Below are 18,973 nucleotides of genomic sequence, written 5' to 3'. Positions count from 1 at the left end.
ATTCGTAAGTGAGAAAGGCAATTGCTAGCGTCAATTCGAAGGGGGGAAAACACCACGTGCCCTCTCCGCGTCCACGCCGCCCACTGCACGCGCCCCCCGCCCTCGTAGTGAGCACCATCCAGTGTCCCGCGCAAGCCGCGCCAAAAGTGAAGTGTTGACGATGATAGAGCGAAAACTCAGACACGCGGAAGCGTTACACACCCGACCAAACACCAACCGGGAGTGAAGGCGGTGATAGAGTAGTGGAAGCGGATAGAAGAGAAGGACAGCATGAAATCCGGCACGAATATGAGAAAGATGGCAACACGGATGGACAAGCGAGAAAAAGGGAGAGGTACGCCAAGAAGGGTTGTACAGTACACCAACCGGAACCGAAACAGCAGCCCAGTACTCCGCACATTCAGCGGTGCCTGGCTACAGCTGCTCGGTCTGCCTGCCCTCGATGCAGTGCGTTGAATCTAAGAAACTTCTCAGTCGGGGGAGGTTAAGTGTTTTTGAATTGTCTTTCCGTAGACTGCGCCCGCGGCGGGCTTCACTCACCATTCCCTCGTCTCCACCCCGTTCACAGCCAGTCCGCGTAAGCTCATCAATGACACTATAGTTTGAAAATCCAAACCACTAAATTGTTTGCATGTCCTCCGACTGACGCGGATAATTTCCTACGATCTACTTCCCCTCGGCTGTCTACCAAGTATCTAGGAGGCGCTAGCATAAACGGCGCTCGATAGCTTTATGCCTCTGCTAAATATGTCATACTCATTTGCCAGAACACTATGGAGAGCCTGCACCGTCGTAAAGTAGGAAGTAGCGGCGCAGCCAGCCTGAATAAATAGTATACTGTATACGCACGTCGGTCACAGCAATAGATCGCTGACCGGTACGAAAATACTGCGTCGCTAACTTACACTAGAACCGGCATCATACGCTAGCCGGTTGTTACACCGACTCGGCCCACACCAAGCCAGATTAATACACACGCAGCCGACCCTATACCCAGCCGTCTACAACGCAATCACGACCATCCCAAGCCGGTTACACGCAACCGACCCACCTACCGTTACACGAAAGCCGACCACACCTCTATGCCGGTTAACGCAAGCCGGCCACACCCCAATCGCCGTTACACGCAAGCCGTTCCCTGGCCATCACCGTCCGGTTATCCTGCGACTCGGCTCGCACGAGCGTTCTGCACGGAAAACCATCCTTTTCCTGGCGAGCCGGTACACGTTCGCCGTCGGGCGCGTAACTGGCAGCGACAGCCGGACAGTTGCCGGTGCGTCGCACACACTAACGGGCGCATGCCTCGACACCTGTCTTACGCTTCTTCCTCGACCACATGCGCGAACGTCGGCGTGTCGCACCTGCACGCCAACTGCTCGACGTTTAATTTACGCACTACTGCTTCGATATAAAGCGAAAGAACGATAATACAATTTCCATAATCATTACCGCTCGACTACACATCGCTCTAATCGTCCGTGGTCAGGGCACGCGCACATCAGACGAACCCCCTAAGCTAATGATAACCCACTGCACTCTGGATAAAACTGAGCGAAAGTTGCGCGACTTTCGTCAATCAATCCACCGCGGCGCTAGTATCGTTCTATTCATTTATTGCTGGTAGATGCGGCGATCCACTTTCGCGGTGGAGCCGCCCACGAAACACGCGGAGGGAGCACATACGCAGCCGACAAACGCAGACTTCGTGGCTAGAAGGCGCTGGCAATCTCAGGCACGGAAACTTCGTAACGCGTCATAACAGTAAATATGACCCACCGAAACACGATCACAGCAGACAACGGCGAAGAGAGCGACGAGTCCATACACAGTGCGGGCCGTCTTAGTGCCGTTTAGGCAAGGAAACCGTGGAACAACTTTCTCTGCGCGCTTGCTTCTCTCCTCTCTTTTTAATTTCTTTCCCGTTATTCTCATTCTCTTATTCTTTATCTCTTACCTCACTGCTCTTCCCTTGATTGCTTTTATTCTCTTCCTTTATTCTTTATTTCTCTCCCTTTATTTTCTTCTATAACTCGCCCTCCCGTTTCCCTCTCTTTCTCTCTCTCTCTCTCCTCTTCGATCTCCCTTCTCTCCTCTCGTCTCTCTCCTCGTCTCTCTCTCTCTTCTCTCTCTCTCTCTCTCTCAACTCTTCATTTCCCTCCCCCCTCCCATTCCCTCTTCCTACCTTTTCGCTTCCATCTGTCACATTTGCACTGCTTGTTTTGGTGTATTTATTTTCGCGTTGCGTGATCGTGTGGGCAGTAATATACTCCACTTCTAAAAATAACATTACGCACTTACTAACAAAATCTCTCACCATAAATAAAAATTGATCAATAGAACATAATTTAGTGCAATTATTCTTCGTCTCGCTAATCTGCTAAATATAAATCCTGGCTCGCTGTAATTGCATAGTTATCTTATCGTCTATTAGCGACATTACTTTCAAATCACGATTTTAACTACTAAACTTATAGATATAGTTATATAGGCTTTCAGCAATCGCGCTTGGAAAATCACTTATTCCCTTAACAGTCCACGAGGTAAGCTCGTAGCATCTTGTCGGAAGCCGCAAGCAAAGCTGCCCGTAATTAGCTGCCCGCTGTTCATTAACGCGGCGGAATTAGCCTGCGGTCAGTCAGCCTTACATGCCGACAGCGTCGTTAGCGGAGGTCACCATGCGCATCGGCGTCAACAAAACACTGGCAAATCATATCCAGACGATGAAATTTATAATGTAGACGCAATCTTGCGATGTCGCAGGGAAAGCCGACTTGCGTTGTTACCGTTGCGTACATTTTAGGAGAAAATTCTACAATAACTTGCCGATAGGCGGTTGCATGAGAAAAGTGAAATTACTTGGAATTTCACGCGACTCACCTGAGTTAAAACACGAAACTCAGTGTTTAGTTGAGAGGAAACCGCGATATACGTTTTTCGCAACAGGCGCGTAAGTCATCTGATTGCAGAACGAACAAAGTTTGCAGAACATCTTGGTCCACCGCGTCTTTTGCCGGCATATCCAAGGGCAATCGTTTACATGCTGGCTAGCTGAAATGGCTGGTGCGTTAAGATCAATGCGAGAGAGAAATATAAACGCGGTCACAATATAGCAGTAAAAACAATATAAGCGAAACCAAGGTTCGTGCTGCTTTAATTAATTAGTAAATCTGATGCAAGATTTTTGGCTTAGACTCTGTGTGTGTGTGTGTGTGTGTGTGTGTTGTGTGTGCTGTTGTGTGTGTTCTGTGTGCGTGCGTGAGTGTGTGTTGTGGTGGGTCTCACGTGTGTGCCCATGTGCGCTGCTGTCGCTTATTCTGTGGCAATAAGTGGTCTGGCTCATCCATATCTGGGTCGTACCCGATTCAGCTCGCGTTCGTACGCGGAAATGTTGGGCATTCACATCCTACCACTTTCTCACTAATAACCGCATGGACCACACGACCCAGTAGGACTCATAGACGGTTCCTATCCAGATACTATGGTGCGGGCGTCGTTCTCAACGTTGGTGCATATGCTTTCAATGCGTGTGTGCATGTGAGGCGTGTGCACATGTGCACAAAGTTAATGGTCAATTCAATAGGTTGAGCTCATACACCCACGGGCGCAGTAGTGTGTGTGTGTGTTGTGAGCGTGCGTGCCGTAAGTTTGTGTGTGTGTGTGTTGGGGTGTGTGCGTGTGTGTGTGTGTGTTGTTGTGTGTGTGTGTGGTGTGATTGTGCGTGTGTGTGTGCGTGTGTGTGCGTGCGTGTGTGTGTTGCATGTGGTGTGTGTTTGTGTGTGTGTGTGGTCTTGTCGTGTGTGTGTTGCGTGTATGTGTGTGTGTCGTTTGTTCATGGTGTATGTGAGGGAGGTGGAGAGGGGGAGGGGTACGCAATGCAGGCAGAGACGAACCCTGAGCGGGTTGTATATTCACGACTCGTCCTCGAGAATATTTCATTCACTGCTGTCTCACGCAATATTTGCTTTAGACGAATACTGGATTCTCTATATAATCATTTTCGCAGAACAAAATGGGTTTCGGCTTTTACCGTTAGTCTACATATTGCGGCGCCGCTAGAGGGCGCAACCGCTGCGCTCGTAAGCAAACACGCTGTCACATGCAGCCGCTGTTACGAGAGACTGCGTTGATAAGCAATGAATTGATACGTTTCAAGGAAAGGAACTGCCATAGTAACGACGGCGAACCGCAGGCATGAACGCGTGCGCGTACTGCGGCGGCGAGCGCACGTAGGTGCTGATTAGCATTTTTGCGCGCGTGCGTGTGCATGGGCGTGTGAATAACTCGTTCATGGTGTTTCTCCTCGCGTGCGACCGTTCCGTGTGTGGCGCGTTGCGTGTGGTTTGTGCGCGTGCGTGTGTGCCGCTATTACATACCTTTCGCTTTCATTGGCAATATTCACGCAGCAGCCGCATTAGCCGCGAAAATTAATACGTGTACAAAATAAAATGTATAGGTTCAAAATTCATATTTAAACAGATTTTACTCGCCACCCGAAATAACCTAAAATTTGGCTATGAATGGACTATATATTCGAATAGATAACACAATCTATTAATATACTTGCGGTCAAATCCCGCACCCAATGTCAAATTCAGATTCTGGCGAGAACCAAATCTTGCAATCATGAGTTTTGAATCGCCAGAAGTTCAAGAATCTTTTCCCTCCAAAAACGACGAGACGTCCCCTGCACCGTGGTAAAACTGCATTTGATTTCGCGTGGGCTGAGTCTTCCTCAGGGCCACAAGAAGTTTTAATACATGTAAATCATCCGCTAAGTGATCTCGTACACACGCTGACTACGCCTGATTAAGTCAATCTAATGTGGCGTGCTTCTTGACGCTATACGCATATCTCTATACCACAGCTTCTCATCCTCCATTACCTCTAGCACTCACTACTTCTCTCTCGTTCTCTTCCCCTTTTTCCTAGCTGCCTAGAAATATATAGCTCTACATCTAGATAAATAAGTAAGTATATATATAATATACTATAATAATATATATATAGTATTTATACCTATGTTATATGACTGGATAAATAATTAAATAATATATATTTATTATAACGTGACTTATTGACTCTACTATCTTCTCGCCCCACCTCCCTCGCTCGCTTTCTCCCCTCTTCTATTTTCCCATCCTTTCTCCAATCTAGTCCCGCCTGCGTCACTACTCTTCCACATCGATCAAACAGACCACCAGATTGATACATACACCGAATACTTCGGACACAAGGGCAGGCGCTGTATTAGTGAGGTACCAGAAGGTTTGAATACGCGCCCATTCAGTGCACTGCCCGGCGTAGTGCATGCCAGTGAGCCACCACCGCAGCCTAACGTGTGCGTTATATCATACCATCGGATAGAGAATTGTATCACAATGAATCAATTATTAAAGCAGGAAAGGAATCTTGGTCGCGCGCGCCTCTTTCTCTCTCTCCTCTTCATTCCTCTTCTCCTCTTCTCTCTCTTCTCTCTGCTCCTTCTCTCTCTCTCTTTGTGTGTGTGTGTCGTGTATGTTGTGTGTGTGTGTTGTTGTGGTGTGGTGTTTGTTGTGTGTGTGTGTGTGTGGTGTTGTAGATGTGTGTGTGTGTGGTTGTGTTGTTGTGGTGGTGTGTGTGTTTGTGTGGTTGTGGTGTGTGTGTGTGTTGTGTGTGTGTGTGTGTGGTGCGTGCGTGTGATGTATGCTGTGTGTGTGGTGTGGCAGGAAGAAACCGCTGTCATTAATTGGTGAAACGGATTCGACATTTTGCCTCTCGCGCCGCTCGTCAAGTTGATGGCCACGATCGGTGTAATGCCAGCGATTGCCTCCGTCTCGTGTGCCTTGAAGTCATTGGGAAATCCGCAGCGATCCTGCCCGCTGGTTAAGAGCCTAAGCCAGCCACGATCGATGAATCCTCACCCGAACACCTCTCACACTCGAGCAGCATTGCGCGCAACCGATGTCCGTGTGCCTATTGTCGCTGTCCGTTTCCATCGATCAATTCCATAGAATCTGACCATCGTGCTCCATCTACTCCTGTTCTCTAGAGATATTCAAGTTGCGGAGTAACTCTACTTTCTATTCCGATAACCTTCGCCAGACAGCTTCATTATTCGTATTTTCCTTATCCGCTCTCTCGCTTCTCTCTCGGGCTTTCATCTCTCTTTCGTTCGCCACTCTCTAACCCCGCTCCCGAGCGTCATTAATATCTCCCTCCCCGCATTTCTTTCACTTCCTATCGACCTGGCGTTATCTACAGTAACCCATCACTATCCCTATCCTCTTCTCCCATTTTTGCTCCTAGCGATCTCCATATTCTATATTTCTTGATGCTACCGTAGCAATACTCGCATGTCGTCGCTCGGACGTATTAGGCTGCATTGACGCTATGAAAATTGGTGCTTCAATCCATTAGGCAGGACGAATCTCCGGCCCAGCGCATGTACAACCGACCGTTGACAGGGTTACAATGTACGATTTCTCTCTCACACCTTTCCTGCTCCCTGGACTCCTTCCTCTCCCGGCACCCCTTCCTCTTCTCGTGGCACCGGCATTATCCGTGCCCGTGTACCCCTCCTCTCCCGTGAACTGCCTTACCTCTCCGTCACGCACTCTCCTCTCTCTGCGAAGTCCTTCCTCTCCCGTGCACCCTCCCTCTCCTGTGGACGCCTTTCTCTCGGCCGTGGACCCTCTTCCTCTCCGGACGCAGCCTTCCTTCTCGTGCACCCTCCCTCTCCCGTGGAACCTTTCACTGCCTGCACACCTGTCCCCCGTACGGTGATAGCCGCTCGCCGTCTCCCCTCCAATCTGTGCATCTCTCCCCCTCCCATGTACTCCATTCTTGTGCACTCTCCCCCTCATGTACTCAAATTCTGTAGCATCTTCTCCCTCATGTAAACTTCCAATTCTATGCATCCTCCCTCTCATGACTCCAATTCTGTGCATCTCTCCGCCCTCATGTAACTGACCAATCTGTCCATCTCTCCATCTCATGTACTCCAATTGCATGTGGCATCTCTCCCTCTCAATGTACTCCAATTCTTGTAATTCCCTCACTCATGTACTCAATCGGTGCTTCTCTCTCTCTCATGTAACTCCAATGCTGTGCATCTCTCCCCCTTCATGTACTCCAATTCGTACACTCCCGCGCCTCAGTACTCAAATACGTACATCTCTCGCCATCCATTACTCCAATTCAGCATCTCGCCCCCTCATGTACTGCCAATTCTGTGCATTCTCTCCCCTCAATGTACCCAATTCTGTCATCTCTCCCCTCATGTACATCCAAATTCTGTACATCGTCTTCCTCCTCATGTAACTCCAATCTGTGCATTCTCTCCCCCTCATGTACTCCAATCTGTCATCTCTCCTCTCATGTAACTCCAATATTGTGCATATCTCCCCCTCATTGTACTCTCAATTTCTGACATCTTCTTTCCTCCTCATGTACCCAATTTGTACATCCTCCCTCTCATGTTACTCCAATTCTATCAATCTCTTCCGCTCAGACTCCCAAATTCCTGTGCCATCTCTCACCCTCATTACTCGCAATCTTGCATCTCTCCCCCTCATGTACTACCAATTCTGTCATCCTCCCTCTCAATACTCCAAATTCTATGCATATCTCCCCCTCATGTTCCAATTCTGTACATCCTTTCCTCCTCATCGACTTCCAATTCATCATCTCTCCCCCTCATGTACCCAATCTGTCATCTCTCCCTCATTATGGCCCAATTCTTGTGCATCTCTCCCTCTCATGCGTACTCCAATTCTGGGCATCTCTCCCCTTCATGTACCCAATTCTGTACATCTCCCCCCTGCCATCTGTACCAATTCTTGTACACTCTCCCTCCTCATCGTACTTCAAATTTCATGCATCTCTCCCTCTTAGTACTCCAATTCCTGTGCATCTCTCCTCTCATGTAACTCCAATTTCGTGGCATTCCTTTTCCTCCTCATGTACCCAATCTGGGCATCTCTCCCCCTCATGTACTCCAATATGGCATCTCTCCTCCTCATGTACTCCAGATCTAATGCATCTTCTTCCTCATGTACTCCAATTCTGTGCATCTCTCCCTCTTCAATTACTCCAATTCTTGCACTCTCTTCTCTCCCGCCCTCATGTGACTGCCAAGTCTGTGCATCCTCCCCTCATGTACTTCAATTCTTGGCAATCTCTCCCCCTCAGGTACTCCAATTCTGTGCATCTCTCCCCGCTCATGTACTCCAATTCTGTGGCATCATCTCCCTCAATGTACGCCAATGCTATGCATCTGCTCCCCCCTCATGTTCCTCTAAATTCTGTGCATCTCTCCTCGCTCATGTCCAATGCTTTTGCATCTCTCCTCTCTCATGTACGTAACTCCATCTGCGGCGCTACTCCATATTATCTAGGCACCTTCACCACTGCCTTTTTCATCCTTCCTCATCCTATGGATCCGCTACTTCACTGTGCACTCTCTGCAATTGGGTCACACCGATACCCGTTCTGCGGCGGCCCCAACTCCTCCTTTGAACGGCTCCCAATTCCTTCCGATCTTCACTCGCACGCGCGATCTCTCCAGAGAGACCACTTATAATGGTGATGTACACAGTGAACCTATGCGACGAAAGGCGGGTGGCGTTTTTTTCTCGGGCCGTGTTCGCCGTGATCCGTGACCGCGTCTCGGTCCAAGTCCGCCCGCGCTGGGATACGTACTTCGCGGACGAATCGCGCCTGACATTTCTCGTCCCCGCTCACGCTAATCCGAATGCAAATTGCCGCCGCCGCGGTGACGTAACCGAATGCCGTGCATGCCCGCCGCGTAAGGTGATCATTATAGTAAAGGAGAAAAATCGACACGCGACCGCGTAATTGTTTGGGCTCTGATACTTCTCTCACTGCCCGCACCGATCCCAACCAAGCTCCGCGCTCCGCTCATTATAATACGCATTGTCGACGCGTCGTCGCAGTGCACACAATGTGTCAGTCAAACTACGATGCGAACGCAACAGGCCGAATGAACTAGAGTGCTGCAAGAATTGATCTAGTACGGCGGGACACGGTAAGGGCTGCTGTGGTGGTCCCTCCGTGGAGCGCCAGGCATCTGCCGTGACGGGCCGCCGAACCAGGGCAGTGCGAGGCGGGGAAATTTATCGCGGTGCCTTTTATCGTGCCCGCGACGTTTTTTAATGACTAATTACGGATCATTATTGGCGGATAGGGCACCGGATGCTGGGCGAAAGATCGCAGTAAAATGATCGAGGAGTAAACGAAGAGGGCTTCGTATCAATCGACACACTGTTTACCTAACATCACGATTCAATCGGTGTGGCGTGGTCCCAAGTCTCTGCGTACTAAGGCCTACATCTCGGATATACATGATCCTCATCAATACTTAAAATATGTTTAGTTCAGTAATATATCTAATTATGAGAAATTGTCAAGAGACCATAGAGGTAAGACCAAGGTAGAGCTCCATAGTGCGTAATCGCTAAGGACGACAGAGCAAAGATTTTTCGATGTGAAGTGAGGTTAGTCCCTGTTATGCACTTCTGACATCCGTCACGTGAATGTAGCCATGCGGTCACCGATCCCCCGATATCGCAATTAAAAAAGAAATCGCGACTACTTGCAGGAAATGCGCATCATTTAGTCTGCAAAGGTTCGAGCTGCGCCTGTACCGTGAATCGTAGTTATTTAGCACGAATGAAATGTAAGTCGTGTATGCACCGAGCTCTCTGAGTATTTTTATCGAATTTCTTCTCGACGCATATTAAGGCCTGCCTGGCCTATAGGAATGCATTCTAAAAGTTGTACAAATCAGCTTAATATTAACATCGAGTCGCTTCCATAACTAACAGCAATGGTCCTGGCATTCTACGTAATAACGATTCGCTTGCAATTGGCAAGACCGCTGCCATTAGCAATTGGCTCGCGACCTAGTAACCGCAGTTGCGAAGTCAGGCGTCGCGTCTAAGCGCACTGTAGTCTTGTAGCATACGACCATGGCTACTCGTTCGTACGATACGTCGCACGTTTGGAGATGTCCGCCTCCGCGTAGTCTAACTCAAGCGCAGCCATAACAGTTCTATTTGTATGAACCGGTTCTAGTCAATATATCCTCCGCATTTCACTCCAGGACTCATATCGTAGGAAAAACTACATGTGGCTTCTATCTACTATTTATCTATTACTCTACTATTACTATCTATCTACTATTTATCTACATCTATCTATCTATCTATCTATCTATCTATTACTATCTATCTATCTATCTATCCTATCTATCTATCTATCTATTTATCTATCTATGCTATCTAATTTATCTATCTAATCTATCATTTATCTATCTATCTATCTATCTACTATCTATCTATTTAATCTATCTATCTATCTATCTATCGACTATCATCTATCTATCTATCTAACTAGCTATCTATCTAATCTATCTATCATCTATCTAATCTATCTATCTACTATCTATCTATCTATCTACGATATCAATCTATCTAATCTATCTATCTATCTATCTATCTATCTACTATCTATCTATACATCTATGCTACTATCTATCTATCTAACTACATACTATCTACCTAGCTATACTATCTATCTAATCTATACTATCTATCATCAATCATCTATCTATCATCTATCTTATCTTATCTATCGTCTACTAATCTATTCTATCTAATCTAAAATCTATCTAATCTCTCTATCATTTTATCTATCTTATCTATCTATCCTATCTATCTATCTATCTAATCTATCTATCTATCTCAATCTAATCTAATCTAATCTATCTATCTATCTATCTATCTTCTATCTATCTATCTATATCTACCTATTTCTCCTGTCTATCTATCTAATCTATCTCTCTGTCTATCCATCTATCTTCATCTATATCTATCTATGCGCAAATATATATATATAAAATGATATATACATCTACATATCCAAAAATCTACGTGACCTTCTCATGCCCACTTACACCTACTGTATTTACAATCGACCTGATGCGTAAAATGGGGCGGACATGAATGCATGTATCATTGAATTACACCGTTAAACATCGCACAACGTAATACGATCTGCTGCATGATGGCCAGCTATCGTCATCGACGCCAACGCCACCTAATTTCTACCGCGTGGCCGGCTATCGTCATCGACGCCAACACCACCTAATTTCTACCGCGGGCAAGCTAGCGTCATCAACGGCGTACTTTTTGGCTCAGCCGCCGCCAACCTAATTCACTGCGTGGCCGCTACGTCGTCGACTGGGTAGTCCGCCGCCATCGTCGTCACGCGATCGTCTGCTGCTTAGTCACCAATCGTCATCTCGTCGCGCCGCTCTCGCCGCGACGCGATCCGATGGCGACTGTGTATTTCACGCGTCTCGAGCTGGTGACTCCTCGCTGCACGGATAACGAACGGGAAGTCGGCCACCTCATTTTCCGCTACATCGAACCGCGTCTGTTGCGCGCGCAAACGAGTGCGTTCCAGCAGAACGAAGACAGCGCGACGCACGAGCGTCGTAGGCGACAGAGACGTTAGAGCGACCGCAGCAATTAAGCTTCCAATCCGTCTCTCCACTCGTTTCAGCCACCGCGTCGCTTTTCTTCTCCGGCGCGCGCGATTCTTTTCTAAAGGTCGCCGCGCGAACCCGGAATTTTAGAGCGGCAAAAAATATAATCACATGCCGATAAAACCCGTGAACGAATCAATAGGCTGTCATATTGTCGGAGTTTTACTAATTACGCTAATTAAACTTGAGGTGAAGCGTCATTAGGTAGGCTTAGCGTCACGTGTCCAGCCACGTGACATGTGATACCATGTTGTTTACAGAACTGTTTTACCGTGTTCAAGTCCTCGGAAGGATTATGACGCTCGCAGCTGATGCAAAGATTTTGTCTGTATACTAGTACATTATAATCAATATACATTAATTTGCATAAAAGGCCAAATATTGTTTAACCGTCTAACTTCGTCGATTAATCTTAAACTTAATTTGCAACGAGGTGGCTCTTTTATGCTTGTTATATATATATATATATATATATATATATATATATATACATGCGAAACGGTAGCGGCTCTAACCTAACTGCTACGCCGTTGCTGGCACGACCGTTAGGGTAGCGGTGGAACTGTCGACCGGTACGCAGTCTAATTATACCTAGCTAGCTAAAGCCTCGAATCTCGTATATCCGTGGAACGCCATTTTAGCCCGACTATAGCCCACCCAACTAAGTAGCGGTACAGCTAAGCCGTGTATACGTGTGAAAACGGCAGCTATAATATATATTAATATCATATATATATATAATATATATATAATATATATATAAGATGGGTCAGCCGTGCTTGGATTCGTGAGCGTGCGATCTGGCGTCTCGCCAAATATCACCTGACATTAGCCTGGACTTGACGGGTAATGGCAACCCAAAATCAGATGAACCATATCACGAAACATTAGAGCATATCATTGAGTGTAACCCTACAACGCAGGTTCAAATTTCTATTGAAATATCGAGGGTTCAACAAAAACTGCAAACATACGTGCATATTTTTGAACCGTAGCGTTCGAGGGGAAATCTTCAAAGGACAAGATTTTGCACATGGATCGCTTACACGTTATCCGTGCGCTCTCCAACATCTCTCTGTTCTTTTCACCATCACTTACATTCTCCACTCAAGCAATTACTTACAGCAAACCACGACGCAAATACAAGGAGATGCAATGATTACAGTGAAATGCAACAAACAACGCAAGGTAGTGGATGAGGGACGCAACAGTTAAAGTATAGCGAAAGCCAGCACGATACGTAGCTTCTATGACGCAACAATAAAAAATGACGCATAGGCCAACGTGCTGCACGGTGGCTAACCGACGCAAACCGTCTAATACATCATATATATAATATATATATATTATAAGAGTCTATATAATATATATATAAATATGCGGTTGTGTGTGTGTGTGTGTGTGTGTGTGTAGTGTGTGTGTGTTGTGTTGTGTGTGTGTATGTATGTGTGTGTGTGCGTGTGTGCGTGCGTGCGTGCGTGTGTCTGTATGCTTTAGATTGCACGAATCACGCATACGAGCAATTTGTAAATTCTTATGAAAACGACACGTGTCGATTTGAGCCTAATTCAAGCTAGTCCGGACAAGTCCTCGACGTTTGCAGTGTGTACACATTATTCCAGGCTAAGTTCGTGCTAGTCCGGACTAAGGTAGTCTTCTGAATTGAGGTGGGCTAGGTACGCTTCAAAGCGTGCTATGTTATCCCATACTAATTACCTATCCCTGTATATGTGCTCTGCGATTTAGCGCGGGTCTGGCCCGGGCCTGGCCCGGACTAGTTTTATGTAAGATCAAATTTTGTAATCTGTCAAATTTTTCAAATTCTACAAATCAAATAATATTGTCTAGCGAATAATTATCACAGTACGCCTATTCGCACAGGTACAATCTCCAATCACTTTAAGAATGTGAAGTTTCGCTTCATACTCACAGGACAGTGATCACGCGTTGATAGAAATTACGTCCTTATCACAATTTACTGATCAGGTATAACAATGGCCGGAAACGGGTGAAAACAGCTACGGAACGAGCAATGAGAGGCTATGACGTAGATGTACATGTGACCTCCTCTATCTCTCTGTCATGATGGGAGAAGCTGTGCGAGTGACCTTCTCTCTCTGTGTGTCATGATGGGAGAAGCTGTGCGTGTGACCTTCTCTCTGTGTGTGTCATGATGGGAGAAGCTGTGCGTGTGACCTTCTCTCTGTGTGTCATGATGGGAGAAGCTGTACGTGAGACCTCCTCTCTCTCTGTCATGATGGGAGAAGCTGTGCGTGTGACCTTCTCTCTCTGTGTGTCATGATGGTAGAAGCTGTACGTAAGACCTCCTCTCTCTGTGTCATGATGGGAGAAGCTGTACGTGTGACCTTCTCTCTCTGTGTGTCATGATGGGAGAAGCTGTGCGTGTGACCTTCTCTATCTGTGTCATAACAGTGAAAGCTTGTGTTGCGTCTTCTATCTCCCGTGGGTCCGCGCGCTCTCATCGTTCTCCCGCTCTTTCACGCTGTCTCCTTCTCTTTTTTTGTCATGCTGATAAAGGATGTAGGTGTGCGGGAAAGTTGTACATGGCTCTCTCTCTCTTTCTCTCTCTCCCCTCTCTCTTTCTCCCTTTGTCGTGCTAGGGAAGCAAGTTGTACCTTCTTCTCCTTCTTTCTGTGTGTGCGCGTGCGTGCGTGTGTGTGTACGTGTGCGTGCGTGCGTGAGTGAGAGAGAGTGTGTACGTGTGCGTGCGTGCGTGTGTGTGTACGTGTGCGTGCGTGCGTGAGTGAGAGAGAGTGTGTGTACGTGTGCGTGCGTGCGTGAGTGAGAGAGAGTGTGTGTATGTTTGTGAATGTTAGTGTAGTGCTCGGGGGAGGTTGGACGTTGGGGGGAAATCCTTTCTCTTTGTCGTGCTGGCAGAGTGTGCCTGTGTATGTGGTTAGTTATGCTGGGGTGCTATTTAAAAAAACGCATTCGGGATAAGATACCACGACAGTATTATAGTGTTATAAAGTTCGATGCAATTAGTTTATCTTATGAGCTTGGACAGAGTGGGGTAAAGGAGAGGATGGATCAATAGAGACAGATGATCAGGTGCTGCGGAGAAACCGTGATACACACTGGGATGTGCTGATCACTACGTTTAGCTAAACCTCATATTCGACTGATCAGTGCCTACCTGGTGATGAAGCTCACAGCGGAGATTCGTCGTCTGCATAGAAGCGAACAGCAGGTTGTCTGCGTGGAAGCTGACGTCACGTTACTTTCCTGGAAGCTGACGTCACGTTGTCTGCGTGGTAGTAGATGTCACGTTGTCTGGCTGCAAGCTGACGTTACGTTATCTGCGTGGTAGTTGACGTTACGTTTGCGAATTTGCGTTTTTCGCCGCTGAGAGCGTCGTCATGGTCAACTTAAACAAGAGAACGCGTGGTTTGTCGGCGGCGTGGTCGGCTAATTCACACGCGAGCAATGTTAGAGCGCTCGCCCGCTCTCTCTTTCTGTCTTTCTCTTTTTCTCACATCCACAGCCTCTCCGCCGCTCTGCCTCTTCGCCGCTTTGTGCCCCTATCGTATCAGCTTCAGCACCCGCAGTTGTCGTACCAATCGACTGTCTAAATACCTAGCTATAGGTTGCTAGCTCGCCGCACGAAATCGGGAGAAACTCGCCACTATAACACCGGCACCTGTCCACGTACGCAGCTCTATATGGAGCCAGGTAGATGAAATCCTTGTTTGGTCTTGACTCACAAATCGGTGATTATGTCTCACCTGCAGGCATGATCCCTCTCCCCGCTCTCGCTCGCCTCTCTTTGGCTAGCACTTCCGTAACGCGAATCGTCGCTCATTCACTCCGACAGTCTTACCTTTCTGTATCGTATCTCCCGTGTTAAATCTCTACGTCTCGTGTTCTGCTCTTCACCGGCCGGAAACGCTACTTGTAGGCGGCCAGACGAGGCTTGCAGTGGCGCTCATCGCTTATATGCGAGTTGGTGTAGTGACGGTGCTTCGGGTTGTACGTGTGTATGTGTTTGCCGATCGAGCCCCTTACTTACTGTCCTTGCACGTATACCAGTGTGTCCACACGTTTCTTATGAAGTCCAATTCGCCTACACACACCCTCTCTATCTCTTTCTCACTCTCTCTCTCTCTCTCTCTCTCTCTCTCTCTCTCTCTGTCAGTCTGTCTGTTTCTCCCGCTATCGCACCTTCTCTCTCTTTCTATCTTGCTCTCTCTGTGTCGCTCTCCCTCTCTCGCGTGCACGTCAGTCACGCCTTGCAGGGAACGCGTCGTTGCTTGCCTGCCTGTGTGCCTACGTGGCGTGCAGCGCTCGATAGAGCTTGGCGGTAGCTTGACTAGGTCCGACGGGCCTTGTCGATGCGACAAGCCTCCGTTCCCATTGCCGCGCGCGCCTCACGTCTGTTCTATATGTGACGTCAGCGCATAGCCTGCCAATCGGTGAGCGAGTAGCACGTACGACACACATGCAAGAGAGAGAATGCGCGCGAGAGTGAGCGAGAGAGAAGGTTAATGCTAGCGACTGCGTAGATGGTAATGATCCCGGTTTAGGCGTGGAAAGCTATGAGAATTCTAAACGAATCTAGCGCACGAGACTGTAAAAGGCTCGAGCTAATTTAATTTTTACGCGTAGCACGAAGACCAGGAGAGATGAAGGGAGAGTATAGGTAGACGCAATGTGTTATGGCATGCAACAGTGTGTATGTTTTTTGTTCTTAAGATAATTTAGAAAGTTTCAGCTTTCAAACGAACGCACCGGTCAGGCTACTATGTAAAGATAATTGGCAACCAAAAATGAAACAGGCATCTTTATATAGGTAAGTTTACCTGTTATGAAAAAAAAACGACAGATATTATGTATATATACAGGAATTAGGTTAGGAATTTCCCGGTTACGTCATCAAACAATATGCGAATCCTTAACGTCAAATTATATATCATCGTAGCTAATCTCTTGATTGATTTAATGGCAAAATTTTTCGTTCAATGATAATTTATAGATTTGCCGTTTAGAATCGAGCTTCCTCGGCAGAAAGGTTAATGCATCCAACAATCAATCACGTATAATATTGCTTGCACAACATTTCCACTTTCTCATCTTTCGTTCTCTCCAGTTAATCGGCTTGTTCTCTTATCCGATCTCCAGCCGTTATACTCTAGTCTGAATAGGCGAGGAATGCCCTCTCACCGCAATTTTCTCTTCTCTCGTGACTTTCTTCTCGCTTGATCTTACCACCTTCCTCATTCTTCTACTCCTCCGGTAGAGAATAGTTTCCTTCTTTTGTTATATCACATTGCCTGGTTATTCCTTCGCAATCTCTCCTCTTCACTTTCATCTTTAATACATGGCTTCATTTGTTCTACCTATTACTTCGTCTTCATTTACCCCTGCTCAAAGTATCTCTCCTACTCATCTCGTTCCGTTAGCTCACGTTTACCTTTCATGTTTACCTAGCTCTCTCGCTCATACTATTTATGCTTATCTCCTTTGGCCTCCCCCCCTAATTCTGTGCATCTCTCCTCCTCATGTACTCCAATTCTTTGCATCTCTCCTCCTCATGTACGTACTCCAATTCTGCGCGCTTCTCCATATTATACTAGGCATCCCTTCACCTGCTTTTCATCCTTCCTCATCCTATGTGATCCGCTACTTCCTGTGCACCTCTCGCATTGGGCACACCGTACCCGTCCTGCGGCGGCCCCACTCCTCCTTTGAACGGCTCCCAATTTCCTACGATCTTCACCCACGCGCGATCTCTCCAGCAGAACCAACTTATATGGTGATGTAGCACAGTGAACCTATGCGATCGAAAGGCGGGAGGTCGTTTTTTTCTCGGGGCCGTGTTCGCCGTGATCCGTGACCGCGTCTCGGTCCAGTTCCCCGCGCTGGGATTACGTATTCCGGACGAATCGCGCCTACATTTCTCTCCGCTCGTATCCGAATCAATTCCGCCCGCGGTGACGTCACGCGATGCCGTGCATGCGCGCCGCGTAAGGTTATATTAGTAAAGGAGAAATAATGACTACGCGACCGCGTAATTGTGGGCTCTGATCTTCTCCTGCCCGCACCATCCCACCCAAGCTCCGCGCTCCCCTCATTATATACGCATTGTCGACGTCGTCGTCGCAGTGCACACATGTGTCAGGCAAACGTACGATGCGAAACGCAACAGGCGATGAACTGAGTGCTGCAAGAATTGATCTAGTAGCGGGGACGCGGGTTAAGGCTGGTTGGTGGTGGTCCCTCCGTGGAGCGCAGAAGCTGCCCGTGACGGGGCCGCCGGAACCAGTGACATTGCGGGCGGGGAATACTTATCGCGGTGCCTTTTATCGCGCCGACGTTTTTTAATGACTAATTACGTGATCATTATTGCGGATTAGGGCACCGATGCTGGGGCGAAAATCGCAGTAAAATTGATCGAGGAGTAACGAAGAGGGCTTCGTATCAATCGACGCCTGTTTATTCCTAACTATCACGATTCATCGGTGTGCGTGCCCAAGTCTCTCGTACAAGCCTACATCTCGGCCATACGTGATCTCATCCTATTAAAATATTGTTTAGTTCGGTAATATATCTAATTATAGAATTGTGCGACGACCATAGAGGTAAGACCAAGGTAGGAGCTCATATTGCGTAATCGCTAAGGACGGCAGAGCAGATTTTCGATGTGAAGTGAGGTTAGTCCTGTTATGCAATTCTGACATTCCGTCAAGTGATGTAGCCATCGTCACCGGATCACCGATTTCGCAATTAAAAAGAAATCCGACTACTTGCAGGAAATGCGCATCATTTAGCTGGCAAAGGGTTCGAGCTGCGCCTGTACCGTGAATCGGTAGTTATTTAGCACGAATGAAATGTATGTCGTGTATGCACCGAAGCTCTCTGAGTATTTTTAATCAATTTCTTCTCGACGCATATTAAGGCCTGCTGCCTATATGGATGCATTCTAATGTTGTACAACAGCTATATAACATCGAGTCGCTTCATAACTAACAGCAAGTGGTCCTGGCATTCTTACGTAATAACGAGTCGCTTGGCAATTGGCAGACCGCTTCCATTGCATTGCTCGCGACCTTACGTAACGTGCAGTTGCGAAGTCAGGCGTCTCGTCTAGGCGCACGTAGTCTTGTAGCTACCGACATGGCTACTCGTCGTACGATACGTCGCACGTTTGGAGATGTCGACCTCCGCGTAGTCTAGCTCAGCGGCAGCCATAACAGTTTCTATTTGTATGAACCGATTCTTAGTCATATATCCGCATTGCACTCTAGTACTCTATATTCGTTAGGAAAAACTACATGTGGCTTCTATCTATCTATTTATCTATCTATCTATTTATCTATCTATCTATCTATCTATCTATCTATCTATCTATCTATCTATCTATCTATCTATCTATCTATCTATCTATCTATCTATCTATCTATCTAT

This window comes from Priapulus caudatus, unplaced genomic scaffold (genome assembly GCF_000485595.1).
Source record: "Priapulus caudatus unplaced genomic scaffold, Priapulus_caudatus-5.0.1 Scaffold102, whole genome shotgun sequence".
Classification (NCBI taxonomy): domain Eukaryota; kingdom Metazoa; phylum Priapulida; class Priapulimorpha; order Priapulimorphida; family Priapulidae; genus Priapulus; species Priapulus caudatus.
The sequence above is the reverse complement of the archived record's forward strand: the minus strand, read 5'-3'. Positions refer to the sequence as shown.